This window comes from Terrapene carolina, unplaced genomic scaffold, assembly GCF_002925995.2.
Source record: "Terrapene carolina triunguis isolate 2854851 unplaced genomic scaffold, T_m_triunguis-2.0 Scaffold53, whole genome shotgun sequence".
In the NCBI taxonomy this organism is placed as follows: domain Eukaryota; kingdom Metazoa; phylum Chordata; order Testudines; family Emydidae; genus Terrapene; species Terrapene triunguis.
In genome coordinates, this window is record NW_020664404.1 from 21,786,994 (window position 1) to 21,808,961 (window position 21,968).

The following is a 21,968-nucleotide window of genomic DNA, read 5'->3' on the forward strand; positions in this document are numbered from 1 at the left end:
TGCTGACTAGGTTGCTCATGCACCACCCCCACAGAGCAACTGAGCATGATCCATCCCCTCACAGTGCCTCCCTGTGAGTGGAGCATGCATGCCTCATCCCCAGAGAACACTTCAGTGTGGTCTAGCCCAGGGCTAAAGGGATGAAGCTGAATTTTCCCTATAATTAATGCTGCAGGCTGGGGTGGAGTCAGGCACTGGAACTCAGAGCAGGGAACCTCTCTCTCCTGTGCTATCAATGACCCGCATCTGAGGACAAAAATGGATTGAGGAGAGTGAAAGGAATAGATTGGGAAAAGGTAAAACTGTGGGACTGGAGAGGGTGCAAAGAAACTGGGACTGGCTGGGTAAGAAGACTGGGACTAGGAACTAATGTGGTGGAAATGAGGGTGAAGGGGGAGGAGACACAGATCTGACAAGGAGCTGGGTGTGTGGGCAGAACTGGAACTAGCTGGGCAAAGAGCATGGGACAAGGAGCCAGGTCAGGAGGACTGAGGCAAGAAGCCGGGGAGAGAGTGGGAAGAGACTGAGATTGGATGAGGAGTCCAGGGAGAGAGACTAGGGCAAGGAACCAGGGGATGGAGGAGGAGGACAGATCAAATGAGGTGCTTGGAGGAGAAAACTGGGACTGGCTGGGCAAGGAGATTGGGTGTGGGAAAGGAAAGCATCTGGGAGCTGATGGATGATTGGGACTCAGGCAATGAGACTAGGACTAGCTGGGCAAGGAGACTGGGATGAGAAGCCTGAGAAGTGGAGACTGGGTCTGGGTTGAAAAGGAGAATGGTACTGGGACCAGAAGCCAGAGTTGGGGAGAAAACAGGACTGGGACCGGATGGGATGTTAGGGATGAGGCAGAAGGGGTCAGGCTTCAGGGAAGCAGGCAGAAGAGTCTCTGTCCACTAGAGCACACACCCCTCCATAGCCTGGAATGAAACCCAAGATTCCTGAATCTCACCATTCCTCTGCCATCAGCAAATCTCATCCCTCTTGAGTGATGTTCCACATAGGAGATGACAGCCTATTACTGCTATCAGTTATTCCATTAATTCAAGTGGCAGAGGACTGTGCAGTGGATCTAAAGGTTTTAGCCATGCCACTGTCCCATTGGGTTGTCAATATGATGCCACATCACAGCATTTCTGTTTTTTCAGTGTCCTTTTTTTAATATAAAAAATTACATACCAAAAAATTACTTTAAAAGAACATTAGTACGGTCACCCAGGCAAACTTAATTCTGACATTTCCTCTCTTGTGAGTACTTCACTTTGCAATCTTAATGTTCTTTTAAATGTGAGTGGTTTGTTTTGGGGGGGTGGGTTAAGTGTAGTACACACACACTTTTCGAGAAGGTACAAATTGACATGCAGGCGCCGTGTCTTTCTGAACTTCAGTCATAGTTCAGTACATTCATATGTTCCCCTTAGTCTGTGTGTGCAAGTCTCTCACATACAACAGATTTTTGCCGCAGATTGAAGGCACTTGTTTTGGTTGTTAAAGTCAAGAGATCTGTATCTACCATCTAAGATCCTTTTCTGTGCTTAACGGTGTCCAGGGCAGATTGGGTTCCTTTTTAGCAAATATGCTAAAAAGGAAACGGCTTATTTCAGGACTCTTCCAGGTTATGCCTTGAACATCGAAGGTGACTATAAAACAGGCATTTTTAGCTGACTGGTATATTTTCATTGACATATGGGTAGTGATGACGGTAGATGACAATTTCTTATCCAGCCACTTGGAGAGAGTGAAAGGAATAGATTGGGACAAGGAATTTGGTGAAATTGTGGGACTGGAGAGGGTGGAGAGAAACTGGAACTAGGAGCTAGTGGCTATGCTGGAGGTCAGTCTACTTTATAAGATCAAATGGTCCCTTCTGGCCATAAACAATCTTTTAAATCTAATATGTTGCATATGTGACTATTTTAAAGAATCCTTACAGAACAATGTTTGTTTCACTTTAAAATTTAAAATCAAGTCAGCATTAACACATTATACTAGGATTGTGTTGTTATATACTCTTTTAAAAAATGATCAGGAGATTCCAGGGATAAGTATGGATTTACTCTTCTATAATCATTTTCACGAACTTCCTGTAGATGGTAAGACATGCTGTTCTTTGTGGCTGGATGAACCGCTAGGTACAATAGGTCACTGTTTAGGGCTCCTGGTTCTAGGGTCAGATACACCTTGGGCCTGGAAAGCACAAGAAGCATATTGCCTCCAATTAGGCAGTTTGGTTCTCAAAGGGCTACTGAATCAGACTGGCACCGCCTGACCACCACAGCCAAGATCTGTGCACTACCCCAGATCCAATGCCGCTGCTGTTGTTCCTGCGGGCCAAAGGGAAGAGGGGATCCTGGCTCACACAGCTGTCACTGCCACTCACTGCCACCACCTAAAAAGAGGGCTCTGAACATCACCCCTCAAAGTCTACGTCGGTGGGTGAGGACATTAGGAGATGGAACTGAAAGGGCCCTGTGTAGCCACATACTGAACATACTTAGGGCACTGAATTGCCTTAATTCAACCTTGATGCTCTTGAAATCTTATGAGACACAAGGTGTGTGTGTGTGTGTGTGTGTGTCTTGCCCTCTGTCTGTCCGGTAGCATTTGCATGTGGATTGTTCTCATATTTGTTTGAGGGTGCTAAGTATGTATTCTAAGTAAGTATTCCAATGCAATTTTATTAATCAGCATATATGGAATGTGGGGGGTCTGTGAAAATAGTCAAATATTTGGTACTTTTCATCTGAAGATCTCAGTGTGCTTTTCAAACATTCATTAAGTAAACTTCACAATATGCCTGTTATGTCAATACCGTTATATCACTATTTTACAGAAGGGAAAAGCAAGGGTCAGAGAAGTTAGACAACTTGCCCAAGGTCACGTGCAAGTCAGTGGTAGAAGCAGACTCCTACTTCTTTGCTCCAATCATTAGGCTACTCTCCCCCACTTCTTGTTTGTGATTTACATCCTAGTGTAAGACTAGCTATAATTAATGATCTGGGATAGAATTTCCACCTCTGCTATTTTTGTAAGCTTGAAATATACGGTTTTTATGTTTGTAATTACAGATCTTCTAATAAAATACTTACTAATTGCACAGTAAATGGTCAGCCAAGGGTTGGCTCACATTTTTTCCACTTCTTTTGGATTGCCTCGATTGTTTTTCAGTGCCGAGATTAGCCCATTTATGTTCCTTCTCTTGCAGATGGGATGGGACCCTTTTAAAGCAATAATGATTATACATCATACTGCTAGAAGTATAAACTGCCTTTGAACATATTAGCAAAAGCTAAACTACCAACTGTTAATTCAATGAATCATACTCTGCACAGGAGTGTTTTATATATATATGAAAATCCAACTGTATATGTATATGGAGGGCGTATATTTATACACCACATGTGTAAGATATAAATGATCCCGATGAATACTGCTGAAGTAAATTATGTTAATACCCTAGTTAGAACTATTTTAACATTAGTTTCTAAATGTTTTTGTTATACTGTAGATTGGATGTCGGCAAGATAAAGGAACCTGTACTCTTAACTGCAACCTCTGCACTACAGTGCAACTCTGTGGGGATGTTCAAAATTAAACATTTGGTTTAAGCATTAAACACTAATGTTTTCCTTTTAATTCCGAGGCCTGTGTTAAAGCAGAATGGGAAATGGTTTACAGTATCTCCCAGTGGGGGCTTCCACACTGATATTGTCAGAAATTACATATTTTTCATTTCTTTTTGTAAGATTATCACCAACAATATAAGGCTTAAAAATTCCAAGTGTAATTACAAAAATATATTTTCAAGTAGGCTTATAGTGTGTTCCTGGTAATAGGTGCACCTTACCTTTAAAACATAGATTTATGGGGGGGGGGGTTGCCTTTAAGAGTAGGGAACTTTTTTTAATGAGTGGCTTACCCAGTGGAAGCTCCCACTGCCACCATTCATTCATACTAGACATGATAGATATCAAAAGACCTATCACCAAAGGATGTTATTGCCTCCTCATTCACCTGCACTGCTAGCAGAGTTGCTAGCTGCTTTGCAGCAGACGGTCTACAATGTGCACCAGGCTACTGGCACTCTGTAGGTGGGAACCTATTCCTCTGGTCTCCCTGCTAGCTCCTTTACTACTTTCCGCACTCTGAGTGTCTCTTGCCATACATTGGAACAAGAAGAGGAGACAGACTCCATACCTGATTTGCCCCCAACAATATTTGGCCCCATCCTCATGACTTTAATACTTTGGTATGTTGAGGGAAGGTTATCAACCTGACCAGATCCTCGTATGTAGAGGCGGTGTGACGAGACTCCTAGAGGGAAGAGTGGGGAGGGAAAGAAACTATATAGCAGATGAGAGAAAGGGAAATTCCAAGGTGAGAGGGAGGGTGGAAAACACCCCAGTGAATGAAAAAGGGAGGTGACTCTGAAGGGAAAAGAAAGTCAGTGCACCCCAGTGGGAGGAAGAGAATAGAGAAGCAAGAGATTGTGAATAGAGCAAACACCAGGGGTAGGAAAGAGGGAGAGAGGTAGGAAAAAAGGCAAAGAGGGAGAGATATAGATGGGGAAGGGGCAGAAGGAAAAGAGCCAGGTATGCAAAGAAGGAAAGAAAAAAGCTGAATGAAGATAAGGAGAGATCAGGCCTTAAGAAAAGAAAGGAGTAGTAAGTAAGGTTTTAATTTTTTGTGGGGTTTAGTGAAAAGTTTGGTACTGGAGTGGAATGTAATCTAATGTAAAAAAAAAAAAAACCATACAGCATGTTTGATTTTATACAGTAAATTAGGGGGCATGGTTCTAAAGAACAAAATGGAGTTTGGGAGACCTGGCTCAACATGTGGGATGGCTATAGGAGACCATATAAGAGATAGAAGATAACTTGTTCTGGTTTAATATGATGTTTACCGTATGGATTCTAGCTTATATTGACCTATAGATAGAATGGCCAAAATCCTCTGCTGTAAGTGGAAGTGTACCCCACAACTGGCGAGGAGGAGTGCAAAGGCGAATTTAAACCATCTTTACATTCCCCTGACTCTGAGATAGCTATGTGTCTGAAGGCTGCTGTGCACAGCTTCCAAGGGCCCCAGGGACCATGATGGCAGGTGGAATGCAGGACAGTTCTGGGAACACTTCTCCATGTGCCAGATCCCCTCTGCTGGCCATTCTGCGGGCTCTGCTGCACTGGTGGATCCACTTTCATTGGGGTGATTCTCCCATGGCCAGCAACATTAGCTTTGTGTACCCTGAACCCTGGGTAGAATCGTGTTTTTATATATCTCTGTATGTATTATAGGAAATATGGAAAGGTGTTTGGGATCCCGTTGGTTTGGGTGCAGTCTTACTGAATGATATTTATAAACCAACCATGCTTTACTAATGGCAAATTATTCTCACGTATTCTAGTTTTTACTCACATGACTTGTCTATTAAGTTATTCATGTGCAAAAGTGTTCACAGGATTCAGTCCAAAGTCAGTAGTAACTCCAACCCACTGGACATGACACTGGAAATGTACTGTTTATCACCCCAATTTGGCAACATACTAATTTCCATGCCAACTAGTTGTGATGTCGCAGAGGGTTATGACTTTGCATGTAAAATAAGCAACAGGAGATGAACTTTTAAGAACCTAAGAATTGCCGTAGCAGATCAGACAAGTGCTCTGCCTAGTTCAGTGCAAGAAATCCAATAGTGAGCAATACCTCTTTTCAGGGTTGGGCCCATTTATCAATAGCGGAAGCTGTCTCTCTAACCAGTCATGCAAAATGCTAAAAGCTAAACCCCAAAGTGTGTTTTATTTTTATAATTTATTTATACTTGTGGAAAGATGTTGGTGTAGTGCACCCAAAATTTGTTCAATCCTTATTATAAAAAAAAAACAAAAAACCTACAGAATTCAACACCATTAGTCCTTTAGAACACTGAAACTTACATTAGGGAAACTGCAGTATTTTGAGTGATTACTGTAGAATATTTAGTAGTAGTAAGAAGGGAATTGCGGATTGCTTTGACAGCTTAACAGAAGCCTGAGGGCAACTGCACCTAATTTGCATTAAATGGAACACATTGCAGCCATCCTCATTCTTAATACAAAGGTGTGTCCCGTATAGAAACTACAGGTGCCAACATGCAATGATCTAGTTTAATCCAAACTGACAGGTCAGGAACTGTGTAATCTTTGCAGTCTGCACCTCCCTGTTAAAGATGAGGCTGACTGCAAGCCTACTGCTGTTGTACTCCACTAAACAAGCAGTTAAAAAAAAATGTGCACCCAATATAGTTAACTTTCCTCTCACACAGGGTCAAAAGGAGAAATCGCTCATTGTCACTCGCCTTTCATAGTTGATGCTCTACCACTATTTCAGTCATTGATGTTTAATATGACAAATAAAAGGGGGAAATGACTGTCATAGCAGCATATTGACCTCTAGGGGTTATTTTATGTGCTAAGATGTTGAAATTGCTACCCATCATCGTCAAACAAGACTATGTTAAACAGACATTAAATAGACATTAAAAACTCATAGCAACCTTTTTCATGTACCAAATGAGCAAGTAATTTAACGCTACTATTTAGTTATGAGCAGATAGGTGTGTATATGTATGTACAGCTGTATTTTCAAAGTTTGATTTATGATGTATTCAAGAAATCAAATTAAGGAGTAAAAAGAATGACTCTTGAGAAAATTGTCTTTGTTTCATATACACTTGTTTTTCACTCTGCTGATCATAAATAGATGAGGTTTCAACTCTGTATAGAGCTACTTGTAAAAAGCAATATTTGTAATTTTAAACTATTGGAACTTCAGCTCAAGAACATTAATCTCCTCTTGGTACAAATTACTGTGTAAATATTCCATGAAATCACTTAATATTGTAATACTAAGGCTTTTGAATTGTTGATACCCTGAGAAAGATATACATCTAACACTTACAAGTACTTTAAATGACTTCAGCATAATTCATTAGCTAATGAACATTGAATACAGGCTATTCATTTTCATTATATATGCAGCTTATGTTCAGCCAACCTGAAAAGTGAAATAGAAATATGTTAAAACATGCTTGTATCATTTTACTGCCTTGATTACATTTATTTGTATGACTGTACCCTCATAACAGAGGGTGTAATTTGCCTTCATTCTTCTTATTAATGTAGAACATGCAATTGGGGGGGTAGAATTTTTCATTCCAGTGAAAGTACAAAAGCTACAGTAAACTTTTTTAAATACAACAATAATGGAATAAGTGTAAACATTGCTTTTTACAGAGAACTTTATGAAAATCAAACTTTTCCACAAATTGTCTTTTAATATAATTTTAAGATGACTTTTTTGGGGGGAAGAGGATACAGAAGGGTGACTTTTAGAGCTTACAAAACTATGGAATTAATAAGACTGGCTACTATATATCAAGGCATCTTGAAGTCTTATCCCTTGCATGCTTCTCTGTAAAATTCAGTCAGTGTCTTTTAATCGAACCATACTTTTTCACTCTGGTTCTTTAATTTAACATGGATGTCAAACATGCCTGATTGTGGGGTGGTTTGTTAATTGTGACAAACATCCACTGATAAGGCAAAATTCACTAAATTCATATTCACCTTTTCATTGGACAAAGATTTCAACCCATTGACTAGCCCCTGCTGCCTTTCATATTTGTTTTAACTTGGAAGTTAGAGATGTTAGTAAACTAAATTAAGTCCTTGCATTCTTAACAGATCAATTTTAAAAAACTTGCCTTAGCAAATATACAGGCAGTTACTTTTATTAGGATACTTATAGTGTGTGATGAAATGAAATATTTATTCCATATCATAATGACTTGTGTCACATCTTGCTGGGTCAGAGTACCGTGCCATTCAAAGTATTTGGGGTTTAACACAATAAAATTGTCAAAATGTAAAAGGAAATGTTTATTTTCCTGTTCATATATAATAATTCATACTACAGTAGTAGTTCTCTGTAAGAAGGATCTGGCAAACTGAAGGTATATTCTTTTTGCACCAGAATATAACCACATTTTGATAGTAGATAAATGCAATTGTATTTAAGTGATATACCATAGCTGTCTTTCAAATTTAATTTATATTTTAGACATATATCTGACAGTATTTTAGCATATTATACAAGTGGCTATAACTATCTAAAACAATTGAAGATACACTACTGCCAATTGGCATCATAGGATACATCCACACTGCAACAACAAAGTGTTTTCTTAACTCGGGTTCGCTAACCCACATTGGCTAACGCGGGTTAAAATGGCAGTGAAGACATGGCAATTCAGCTTTTAACTCAGGCTAGCAGCTCAAGTTCAACCCCAGGCCGCCCTATGGGTTTCAACTCGACCTGCTGACTGATAGGCACCTTTGCAAGTATTAAATATGTTTTTAAGATGGTAGGCCACATTCCACCCTGATTGAAGCCCATTGGCTTGATTCTGCAGATGGCCAAATGTAACCATTTATAAAAAAGTTTGGAGATGGGAAGCATTTGGAATTGGATATGGAAAACTCTGAGTTAGGATGAGATCTGAAAACATTGGCTTAGTGGAATCATGATATTTAAAATACTTGACTAGATTCACTCCTCAGTTTATGCCAGTTTCAGAGGATGCAAATACTGGCGAAGGGCCATAGCTACAGAAAATCTATCCGAGAAAGAAGTTGCAGCACAAGAAAGTGGCCACAATCTCCCTTGCAAGGGGGGGGGCTGTATAATTCCTGCATAGCCCATAAGTGAGCCGTGCTGACTAGGAAGGGGAAATGACCGTCACCCGAGCGACTGGGGAGTGCACAGATTTAGCTCTGGCCTTCCCTCAAGAGCTTCCGCCCTCAGAACTCCCATGCATCTCTTTGGGGAATTGAAGCTGCTTTCCCATACACACACCCAGCAGGAACTCTGAGGTCAGGTGACAGTGCTAATACCATCTGCCCTTCCTTAGGTTGAATACCTGAAAGGGCTTTGCTGGCATAGGGAGGCTTAATATACACCTCCCTCCACCAGCTTCAATTAATCTGACTCACTCTTTACTCCTCATTAAAAATAGGTTTCTTTAGAGGTTTTTTGTTTTGTTTGTTCAGTTCAGTTTTATAATGATGCAATGGTTTTAGACACCCTAAGGTGTGATTATACTGTGAGAGGTTATTTCAAGGCCAGCAACACGCCCTACATGCAACACTATCTTGTGGTATCATCACATATTACTGTTCCTTATTGCTTAAATATTTTGAGATGTACATCATGCTTTGGCAATGCATGTCAGTCTTTTGAGACATAAGAATAAAGATTGCTAGGGCTAAACTGGATAATACAGAGCTTTACATCCCAATGGAACCAAAAATCCTTTGTTCATCACACTGAAATGCAGCCACCTCGGGGGGTGGAACACAGCAGCTATATAACAACCTATACTGACATTTCACAAGTGTTTAGAAAAGAAAGTTAATATGTTGTGATCTGATTTCCTGCAGATAATTTGTATAACTTCAAATTAATCCTTGTTCAATCTAAGTTTTAGGAAGAATGGCATGACTGCACACATTGGGACAGATCCTGACTTTACACTGATGCCAATAGGGATGCAAATGGAATTATACCTGCATCAAACCAGAATCAGGCCCCTACTGTTGGTAACACTCAAAGTAGGAAGATAGATTTGATTCGTTCTGTCTTATTATTTGACATAACTACTTAGCAGGGAAGGAGAGCTAATAATGGACAACACCAAGAAGGCTGAGGTGTTCAATGCCTATTATGCACCGGTCTTCACTGAAAAGGTTAAATGAGAGCAGATGCTTAACACAATTGATATTAACAACAAGGAGGAAGGATCACAAGCCAGAACAGGTTTAAGAATATTTAGATAAGTTAGATGTGTTCAAGTTGGCAGGGCCTGACAAAATTCACCCGAGGGTACTTAAGGAACTAGCTGAAGCAATATCGGAACCATTAGCAAAGATCTTCAGGAACTCGTGGAGGATGGCTGAGGTCCCAGAGGACTGGAGAAGGACAAACATGATACCTCTCTTTAAAGGGGGAACAAAGAGCACCTAGGAAATTATAGACCAGTCAGTCTAACTTTGATACCAGGAAAGATACTGGAACAAATTATTTAAACAATCTATTTGTAAGCACATTGATGATCATAAGATGATAAATAATGGCCAGCATGGGTTGGTTGAGAACAAATCTTGCCAAACCAAACTAATTTCCTTCTTTGACAGGGAGTGAAAGAATATGTTGGGGGGGGGGGGATGTACTACCCCTTTAAGGCCCAGGCTGGAGCCTACAGCCTGGGAATAATCAAGGAGACCCTGCCCCAGTCTGAGCTATTTAAACACAGGAAGAGGCAGATGAGAGGAGTTAGAAACCAGGCAGGCTGTAGTGATTGATGGTTTCTCTCTTAGGCACCAGGAGACAAGCCTAACCTGACTCTCAGACTTGAGTTTGTGGACTTTTTGGGAGCTCTTACCAGGGTCCTGATAAATAGTCTTATAATGATTGCTGTCCTGAAACCTTATTGAAAGGGAACATGCTATTTAGCTAGTGCATGGTAGCTTCTACTTGCCCTGGGTGGTTAAAGTGAATCTATTGGTGCTCCACTTGAGGAAATTCAGGTGGAGAATGCCTGCAGTACCACTTCAGGTCACAAGGAGGGAGTTTACTAGTATAATGGATAGGAGAAAGCAGTAGAAGTCATATATCTTGATTTTAGTAAGGCTTTTGACACAATCCCACATGATATTCTCATAAGCAAACTAGTGAAGTGTGGGCTAGATGAAATTTACTATAAGGTGAGTGCACAACTAGTTGAAAGAACATATTCAAAGAGTAGTTATCAGTGGTTCGCTGTCAAACTGGGAGGATGTATCTAGTGGGGTTCCGCATGGGTCAGTCCTGGGCCCAGAACTATTCAGTATTTTCATTAATGACTTGGATAATAGGGTGAGGAGTACACTTATAAAATGTGGGGTGACACCAAGCTGGGAGGAGTTGCAAGCACTTTGGAGTACAGGATTGGAATTCAAAAAGACCTTGCTAAATTGGAGAATTGGTCTGAAATCAACAAGATGGAATTCAATAACAACAAATACTGTAGGAAAAATCAAATCCACAACTACAAAATGGGGATTAACTGGCTAGGCAGTAGTGTTGCTGAAAAGGATGTGGATGTAATAGGGGGGTCACCGATTGAACATGACCCAGCAATATGATGCAGTTGTGAAAAAGGCTAATATTCTGGGGTGTACTAATAGGAGTGTTGTATATAAGAAATGAGAAGTGATTGTTCTGCACCACTTGGCACTGATGAGGCCTCAGCCACAATACTGTGTCCAGTTTGGACACAGAAAAGATGTGAACAAATTGGAGAGAGTCCAGAAGAGAGCCACAAAAATTATAAAAGATTTAGGAAACTTGACTTTAGAGGAAAAGTTAAAAAAAACTGGATATGTTTAGTCTTCAGAAAATAAGATCCGGGGGAGTGGGAGGGGGCTTTGAACAAGCTTCAACTATAGAATCATAGAATCATAGAATATCAGGGTTGGAAGGGACCTCAGGAGGTCATCTAGTCCAACCCCCTGCTCAAAGCAGGACCAATTCCCAACTAAATCATCCCAGCCAGGGCTTTGTCAAGCCGGGCCTTAAAAACCTCCAAGGAAGGAGACTCCACCACCTCCCTAGGTAACGCGTTCCAGTGCTTCACCACCCTCCTAGTGAAATAGTGTTTCCTAATATCCAACCTAGACCTCCCCCACTGCAACTTGAGACCATTGCTCCTTGTTCTGTCACCTGCCACCATTGAGAACAGCCGAGTTCCATCCTCTTTGGAACCCCCTTTCAGGTAGTTGTAGGCTGCTATCAAATCCCCCCTCATTCTTCTCTTCTGGAGACTAAACAATCCCAGTTCCCTCAGCCTCTCCTCATAAGTCATGCGCTCCAGACCCCTAATCATTTTTGTTGCCCTCCGCTGGACTCTCTCCAATTTTTCCACATCCTTCTTGTAGTGTGGGGCCCAAAACTGGACACAGTACTCCAGATGAGGCCTCACCAATGTCAAATAAAGGGGAACGATCACGTCCCTCGATCTGCTGGCAATGCCCCTACTTATACAGCCCAAAATGCCGTTAGCCTTCTTGGCAACAAGAGCACACTGTTGACTCATATCCAGCTTCTCGTCCACTGTGACCCCTAGGTCCTTTTCTGCAGAACTGCTGTTAAGGGCTGTAATAAAGAGCTGTGATCAATTTTTTTTCCATGTCCACCGACAGCAGGACAAGAAGTAATCGACTTAACCTGCAGGATGGGAGATTTAGGTTAGATATGAGGAAAAGCTTTCGAACTATAAGGGTGATTAAGTACTGGAATGGGTTACCAAGGGAGGTTGTGAAATCCCTATCATTGGAGGTTTTTAAGAACAGCTTAGACAAACACCTGTCAGGGATGGTGTAGGTATACTTGGTCCTGCCTGAGTGTGGGAGGACAGATTAGATGACCTCTCAAGGTTCCTTCCAGCTCTACATGTCTTTGATTCCATTATTCCCACTAGTTGCCAGCCCTGTTTAAGAGTCTTTATTCTGTGTTATTTGGAGAGTAACGTTCTGTTTTTTTCAAGGACTGCTCTGTGTGTATGATCCTTTATTATATTCTTAATTTATAGTTCTCCCATGAGCTATAACAAATGCAGTGTTAGAATAGCAGTTAAAGGTATAATACAACTTGGTAGCTGTGTCATGTCAAATTGGGGAAGGGGTGTGTGAATGACAGTGTGATCCCATAATTACCACCAAAAAGTGATGATATGCTCCAGTTTGTTTGAATTTTTTTCTGAATGCCCCCTCTCACATTTCAGATTTTGCCATCTTTTCAGCTGGCAGCAATGAGAAGTGGAGAAATGCCATAATTACCTAACGCCCCTAAATCTCCCTTTTGAACCACTGAAAGTGTTTTAAGCACTTTGAATATCAGCTGACAGAAGTTTGTGAATGCTAACATCCCAATAATTAGGGGGCACAACTGACTCAATATGACCAAAAACATTTTTTTAGGTCAAGGCCTAAAAAGATATGTAGCTAAATTGTCAAAATATGTATTGGTGTTTTAGCATCATGAATAATGGCAATGACCGACCAACCTCTGAAACACTGGGAGTTACTGATACCACTGCCTAGAAAAAGTACATGAGTATGTGCAGGGAATTTATGGAAAATTTCAAACTCTCTTTCATGGAGTTTTGTCACCAGTCATGTCACTACATTTTTATTACTATGTAGAAGTCTAAATTACAATATATTTTATATCTATATAATGAGTTTTCAGCAACAAAGAGAATTAAATTATGGATGGAAATCTTAAAGGTACATCTACACTGCACACTTCTGTAAGTGGATCTGTACTCTACATGCTTTTGAGCCCACTTAGCATGGGTATAAACTGCAGTGTAGCCGATGAGGCAAGTAAAGACACACCTGAAGGGTATGAGTATGTACCCTGCATACTCTCTACTTGCCCAAGCCGTGCTACCCAATCTATACTGCTGTTTTTAGCAGTGCAATGTCCCGCTGCCTCCCTGCTGTTGGAGCCTTTCTCCTCTGCAGAAAAAGACTCCCCTAGCAGGGAAAGGCTGGGCGGGGGAGCCTTTCCCCACTGTCTGCTACAGCCTTTCCTCACCACAATGAAAGGCTCCAGCAGCAAGGAGCTGCTGAAGCTTTTCCCCCTGCTGTCTTCCCCCTGCCGGAGCCTTTCACTGGCACATATAGCTACACACTGCAGTGTGGACACAGCAGACTTTTCACGGTGGCATGTACCTACACAAACTCTTCACGCCACAACCAGTAGCGTGTAGTGCAGAAGCTGTAGATGTAGCCTAAGGACCCCCCCCTCCCCGCTCCATCCCCATAGGAATGGATTGATTCTAAGATTCAGGGTAACCGCTGAGTCATACTGGCAGATGGGTCCAGTTAGCTCCAAGCAGGATACAAGGAGAACATTGGGCTTGTTTGGGCAGACATATCTCTGGGTAAGAATAGAGGCCTCCACGGAGAAAGTTTAGGAGCAAGCTAAGTGCAATAGCTAGCTTATTGTGTTATTTAAGTTAAAAACCTAAATCCAAGGTAGGGAGAAAGTTTTGGACACTGGGTGGGAGAGGGAGGTGCTGTGTTGAGAGGGTGGGGTGCAACTCTCCCCATTTGCCCGTACACAAGTAAAAACATGAAGTGTCTTGATTAAAACAAGATACAAATGTGTGTCATTGTATATACAATTTTCTTGGGGTACACCAGATTGTTGCCAAAGCTTTTGTCATCACTGCACTTGAAGATATAAGCAGATCAAAGGGGGGTAAAAGAGTTTTATTAGAGAGTTCTTGTGTGTGCTGTAGAATTAGCATCCAAATGCCAATTAAAATGTTCTTAAAGCATGATAGGGCTTTGCATAGGAGGTTCTCATGTTTGTAAGCTCTCCAGAGCCAGGGACTCTACCTTTCTGTGTGTAAAGACGGTGCCTTGCCATATTGTGGGTGCTACTGGAATAATAATGATAGTGAAGAAAAATTAAGTTGTCTGGAAATTTTCACTGAAGGTAGATACTTCAGTGTCAGACATCTGAAATCATTAGCCAGTGGACGTTTTTCTTTCCTTGTTCTTGTAAATATATGCCTGCTTTCATAGATTAAAGTTAAAAATAACAGTTCAGCCTATGAAATTTGAAATGAAATAATTCCTTAGACTGGAAACAACAGTGCCACAGCTAGATAATAAAATACAAATAATGCAGGCAATATGAGGACTGAAAGGATGGAGTATCAGCACATGTACACATTTTTACTTTTTTCTGTGGACACAATTAGGGAATTAGTTGTTGTTGCTATCTCCCAAATTCCAGTTATGCCTTTTAACTTAATTATGATGACTTTAGTTCAGTCAAAAAATTGAAGTAACATAATAAGTGAAGGAAGAGGGTGTCATGTTTATTAACTATATCCAGCCCCATTTAATTCTCAATTCATTCTCTAGCCTTAACCCTGGCCACATGGGCTTCCAAGTGACAAGTACTCTATTACACCCAGAATGTTTCAGATCTTAAAAGTGCTGCATCTGTACACAATCACCATGTCTGGTAGAGCTCCCTACATCACAGTTATAATACTTTAAAGCCTATAGAATCTTCCATGATTATGGCAGTCCAGTGGCTTAGAGGGAGACCCTACATTTCATAGGTACAATCCACTTCTTGTCCTCTCCAGTTTCTTTCCCTCTTGATTTCTCCCTGAGATCTCTGGCCAGTTAAGAGACAAGGGGAGGACAAGACTGGGTCAGTCACTTGGTTTACATTTTTGGCCACCTTCTCAGAAGGCTCGCAGTGGCCAAAATCTGGTATTTGTGCAAATGTGCCTTGGCACTCAATATAGTACCTCAATAGTCCATGTTTTACCAGGTAAATTAAGACAGTTGTAGTTCAGAGGGGTATATGCTGGCTTGGAGTCATCCTGGCAATCAGGCATACCTGTTCTGGAGGCATTTTTTTTATTAATTATAATTATATAACATTGGGGAGTTTGGCATTGACTGAGAAGTTGTGTACCAGCTCACTAGAATGTTGGAAAGACATTGTCTGTAAAGAACATGGATTACTCTGTCAGCCTTGAAAAAAAGAAGGATTAGAGATACAGGTTGCACAATGCATCTCTGATGCCACTTAGGGGAAGGGTGAGGTTTGGGGTGAAGAGTTCGTCAAAGCATTCATGTAGACAATAGTGGAGGACTGCATTGTAAACTGAGAGACTGGGAGTCTGTTCTTACTCTTCCGACATTGTGGGAGCTTGATAGCACCTGCTGAATTTGAGTCTGCAAAACCGTTTTATTTACACCCTTCGCCCTCCAAATCTTGCACATCTGCACACTTGGGAGTTTTTGTAACACTTGTCTTTTGGGATGAAATTTTCTATGCTTGGTCTCTGTCCAAACACAAATGTAATTACCAAGCTGAAGCAGAATCCCTTCTGTTATTGACCCTTTTTCCATTTTAAAATAGTCCAGGGGCATACCGTTTAGACAAAGCTAAAGAAAAAGTGGCTACAGATTGGAACTTGGTATGGACATAAGTCTTCACTGAAGCCTGGCTTTGTTTTGTTTTGTGGGGAGGAGGAATTGGTTTTGAACCATTTGGGAAATCCATTTTGATCATGTGTAGTAGAAATAGCCTTATCTGGAACAATGCAGATTTGCAAAGTAAGAACAAATCTATAATTTGGAGGAACTGGCTGAGCATGGTCTCATGGATTTCTCAATTAGTCCATCATGAGGACTTTGTCCCTTTTCTAATACTAAAGGAACATTACGACCTGCCATCCGCAGTGGAGTGGCAGTACTTACAAATAAGACACTTGCTAACTTATCAGTTTGGGCCAGATGCTCTAGGACTGCCAGAGGCCCCAGAACTATTGGGAACCTTAGAAATGCTTCATGAACTCCCCAGGCCCATGTCCATAGGTGCCAGCTTCCTCATTTCCCCAGGGGTGCTCAATCCCCACTCTGCTCCAGGCCCCGCCCCCACTCCACCCCTTCCCCCAAGGCCCCACCCTGCCCTGTCTCCTACCCCGCCTCTTCCCCCCGCCCTTTCCTACCCCCTCACCCAGGCGTGCCCCACTCTCACTCCGGCCCCTCCCCTCAGCACCTCCTGCACACCATGGAACAGCTGATCTGTGAAAGGCGGGAGGCGCTGGGAAGGATGGTGAGGAGCTGATCAGTGGGGCCATGGGCAGGCAGGAGATGCTAGGGAGAGGGGAGGAGCTGATCCATGGGGCTGCCAGTGGGTACTGAACACCCACTTTTTTTTTTCTGTGGGTGCTCCAACTCTGGAGCACCCACGGAGTCGACACCTATGCAGGTGTCCACCGTGTACACTTTACTAATGAAAAGAAACTCCATTGGTCTGGAGTTCTTTGTGAAAGCAATTTATCACAGCCCTTAAAAGAATCCCAGTGGCAGCCCATATTACGGAATGTTAAAAATGCTTCTGTTGATCTCAGGCTGCACTTGATACGACAAAAGATTTTATTGAAAATGTATTGGATGCCACCGAGGTTTCACAGACTAAAGCCCTTATCCTTGGATATTTGTTGGCGCCGTCCCAAAGCAAAAGGAACCCTGATGCATATGCTGTGGGACTGTCCCACAGTCAGGCAGCTGTGGAAAGAGGTGAAAATAGTGCTCGACTTGAGCAACCAAACCTCAGCCAAAAATTATATCCTAGGTGATATGCCTGCTAAGCTGGGTTTAATTCCACCATAAAGATTTTGGGCTACAATGATCACTGAGCGCATGATTTTACAAAAATGGAAGAGTAGGCTTATGTCCAGAATAGAGCAGTGGTACTCGGACAGGTCTACATTAGCAGCTTATCACTGTACAGAGCAATTGTATGAATTTGAAGAAATTTGGACCCTGTTTCTAGATACATTTGGATAAAAAATGTTGAGATGGCTCAAATGATGCCAGACCTCCATTCCACCTAACCTTTTCCGCTTTTTCTCTCCCTCTCCCCTCACCCCACTGGCCTGCTCTTGTATGTCTTCTCCTTTTATGTTACTGTTACCCCCACCCAAACATGTAATGTCTGTGTAAGTACTTGTCTTGCAGCTTTGACAAGTTGTAAAATTGCACAGTTGCATAACTCGGTTGATGATCCTGTGAAACGTGTGGTATTTGGAAACATACACAAGATGTAAGTTATTTACCGTTTTGTACTTTTCATTGGCTGTTTCTTTATTAAAATAAATAACAAATTAATCACACACAAAAGAAATAGCCTTAAGCCCCAGCTCACTGCAACACAGAAACACTGCATCTCTGTGCACAATTTATGTCAATGGGAGTCTGTTGATTTCAGCGGGCTTTTAATCAGCCCCCTAGTTAGGAACACACTTGTTGGGTCAAAAAAATTACAAGCTCTGCTGGCAAAGCTGGGTACATTGGTTACCTCTAGTCTCCACTGTCGGGGTTTCCTTCTGTGTCGCAGAATTTTTGCCACATTAGTGTTTTACCAAAATGTACGATAACACTGCTCTACAGCCAAAATGCTTCTGAAATAAATGTAGTCAAACTTTACTAATTCTGGGTCACTGAGAACGAAAATGATGCTTAAAATTGTTTATTGGCTCTAGTTTTCAAGATATGCTATTGGGTCAGTATATACGACCCTTGACTTGGGAATGGTGGAGGATAAGTGAGTTATAAAGCGAAGGGATCTCAATTTAAACCAGAAATGACTAAAATACATCTTTGACTGGATCTATGAATAAATCTATGACTGGGTTTGGACAGTACTTGCTTTTTAGGCAAAACAATGAATGATGCAATCTGAAGCTGGTATTGCGTCATACATGATATGAATTGCATCATGTTATTCCTAGAAGTCATGGATGATGCAATCATAATGAAGCTTACATCACTCTGCTGAACAAATTGCCCTATATCAGCTCTAGAAATCATACAGTGTCGTGCTCTCTTATTTGTCAGTGTTTGATTTTGCAAAGGGACACATTTCTGTTTAGCCAAAGTGAGCAGAGATGCCTCGTACTTGTGTGAACAGTGCAGATAACTTCTGCTATGTTTGTGATGAAGTGACTTTTGCATCACAAAAGTGCAGTATAACCACTATGGTTAAGAAAGCCTATCACCTTTATTTTGGCTGCAAAATTGGAGATCAGGACAAGAGGTGGGCCCCACACATATGCTGCCACACTTGTGCAACAAATCTTCGCCAGTGGTTGAACAGGAAAAGGAAATCTATGCCTTTTTTGCAGTGCCAATGATTTGGAGAGAGCCAACAGATCATACCAGCAATTGTTACTTCTGCATGGTGCCTCCAGTTGGGAAAGGTGTGTCAAAGAAGAAAAAGTGGACTGTGCATTATCCAAACATTCCATCAGCTATACGCCCAGTACCCCACGGAGAAGGACTGCCGGTTCCTGATGCACCAGAATCATTCTCACTTGAGTCAGACGAGGAAGAGGAAGAGGAAGAGGATGAAACTTCTGGTCCTGAACCATCAATGTCACAGGACCCACATTTTCTCCCATCCTCCTCCTCTGAACCACACCTCATAACACAAGGTGAACTGAATGACCTTGTCAGGGATTTGGAACTACCCAAGAGTAAGGCAGAGCAGTTGGGCTCCAGACTACAGCAGTGGAATCTCCTGGCAGGTGATGTTAGGGTTTCCATGTTCCGTGACCGTCAAAAGGATCTTGTCCATTCTTCTTCATGGAAGGTGATCTTGTAGCCTGCAACAACATCGATGGTGTGATGGCAGCCCTCAACATCGTTCACGATCCAGATGAGTGGAGACTGTTCATTGATTCCTCGAAGACGAGTCTTAAAGCTGTTTTACTGCATAATGGCAATGTTTTGCCATCAATTCCAGTTGGTCAGGCAGTCCATATGAAGGAAACCTATGACAACATGAAACAACTTTTGAGGTGCATAAACTATGACCAACATCAGTGGCAGCTTTGTGGCGATTTGAAGGTTGTTGCTCTCTTGCTTGGTCTGCAGACTGGATACACAAAGTACTGCTGTTTTCTCTGCGAATGGGATAGTCGTGCAAGAGATTCCCACTACATCAAGAAAGATTGGCCACTCCGACAGTCATTGGAGCCTGGGAGGAAAAGTGTTCAGCATCCAACACTTGTTGAATCAAGGAAGATTTTGTTACCACCCTTACACATCAAGCTGGGTCTGATGAAGAACTTTGTCAAGGCCATTGACAAAACACAAGCAGCTTTCAAGTACCTCTGTGGAAAATTTCCAAGGTTAAGTGAAGCTAAGATAAAGGAAGGTGTCTTTGTTGGTCCTCAGATTCGTGAACTTCTTCGAGATGATGCATTTGACCATGCACTGCGTGGCAAGGAAAAGACAGCATGGAAAGCCTTCCAGTTAGTGGCAATAAATTTTCTCGGAAACAACAAGGCAGACAACTACAGGTTGTTGGTGTAAAACCTCCTCAAGGCATACAAAAGCCTTGGTTGCAACATGTCACTAAAGATACATTTTTTGCACTCTTATCTAGATTTTTTTCCACCGAACTGCGGAGCAGTGAGCGACAAGCACGGCGAGCGATTTCACCAGGACATTGCAACAATGGAGAAACGCTATCAGGGCAAATGGAGCCCATCAATGCTTGCAGACTATTGCTGGACAGTGACAAGAGATGCTCCATTTAATGAATACAAGAGACAAGCCAAGAAGCGCCGAGTAGACACTGAATAGGTCTAAACGATGTACATAATAGTTTTTTGCCTTTTGTTTCATAATAAATTTTATTTATATAACCCTTTTGCTGATTTTTAAAGTGTTACATAAACAGAACAGGTCTTTACATGAAATATTATCATGTAAAGCAACCATAAACACATGAAAAGACCTAGGTTTACAATTTATGATTAAAACTCTACTATCTACACAATATACATAGACATAAAATGTAAAACTTAAATATCTTAGAAACAGTAGCCAATCAGTTGTTTTAATTGTCATATTTGAATTCAGCACATCAAAATACATAATAAATAGCACATTTTATCTCTGAAGCAGACGACTTCTCAAAAATTGTAGACCAGTGTAACCTTTGAGGAGAATCCATTATAATAATTGCTTTCAGTAGCACATTTTCCAGTGATGTTGAACTGCTGTAAAACTCATATTTCCACTGCATATTCTAGTGGCTAGCCCTTGAGTTTTACTCCCGGGTCTGACGCTGGCTTACTATACATATTCGGAAGAGTCAATTAACCTTTCTCTATGTCCATGTTGCGTGGAAATTATCTGATGAAAGGTACTATGTAAATGCAAGGAATTATACTACTAATATTATTATTTATTATTAGAACTTGTAATTTTATATTCTTGAATTGATTGTTGTGGACGAGCTTTTTATCATAAAAGGAAATAGGATAGTATGTTTGTCTGAAGGGGGAAGGGTAATGAGTCAGAAATTAAGTGGTTATCAAATACCCTTTCCTGGCAATTACAAATAGAACTATTTGTTTACATTACAGTGGTGGTGTTTTAGTAATTTTCCTGGTGATAGTATTGAATCAGTGATCCTGGTATCATTCCTCACACTTACCACTGCTAATAATAATTATTGCATAAATAACTATTTATAAATACTCCAGGTCTGTTTAAACCCACAATTAACATCAGTATCCTGCTTGAAAGCATTCCAAACTTAGCCAGTGTCATAAAACAATAGAGAAAATTGACATTTTTATTGTGGACGCAAGTTACAATTGAGCAGTAATCTGGTGGATCATCTGTTTTTTATGATCCATGATGAGAAATGTAGCTGTCATATAAAGAATAGATTTCCCATCATAAAACCTCCGTATCTAATTTCAGCACCAGACTGAGCGCTGCCTCGGTTGCTCATTCTACTAGTAAACACTGTTGGAGGAGTGAGTTCCCCTTCTGCTTCCCCTCCCTCCATTCATCTACACATTTTGGCAACAAGTGTTTTAATGGAGCCTACCTTCCTCAGGCAACTGTTGTTATCAGCGGTCCCCACTGGGTAGCTGGTGCTGCTGAAGATTGCCCATGAAGAAGTCTCTCTAAAATAGTGGGGTAGGATATTATTTCTGTCAGTATTCTGTGAAGAAGTTTCTCTTCAGGGAGTTACATCCACTAAGGGCATGTCTTCACTACCCGCCGATCCGGCGGGTAGCAATCGGTCTATCGGGGATCGACTTACCGCGTCTAGTGAAGACGCGGTAAAATCGATCCCTGATCGCTCTGCCGTCGACTCCGGAAATCCACCTCGGCAAGAGGCGGCAGCGGAGTCAGCGGCAGCGCGGCAGCGGTCGACTTTCCCGCGTCCTCACCACCAGGTAAGCCGACCTAAAATACGCAACTTCAGCTACGGTATTCACGTAGCTGAAGTTGCGTATCTTAGGTCGGACCCTCGCT

General features: G+C 41.6%; 1 protein-coding gene across 1 annotated transcript in view; it reads left to right on the forward strand.

Annotated features, from left to right (window-relative positions):
• The window catches only part of GMDS (GDP-mannose 4,6-dehydratase), a 558,168-nt gene that overhangs the window by 513,807 nt on the left and 22,393 nt on the right, over nt 1–21,968 (forward strand). The window lies entirely within an intron of this gene.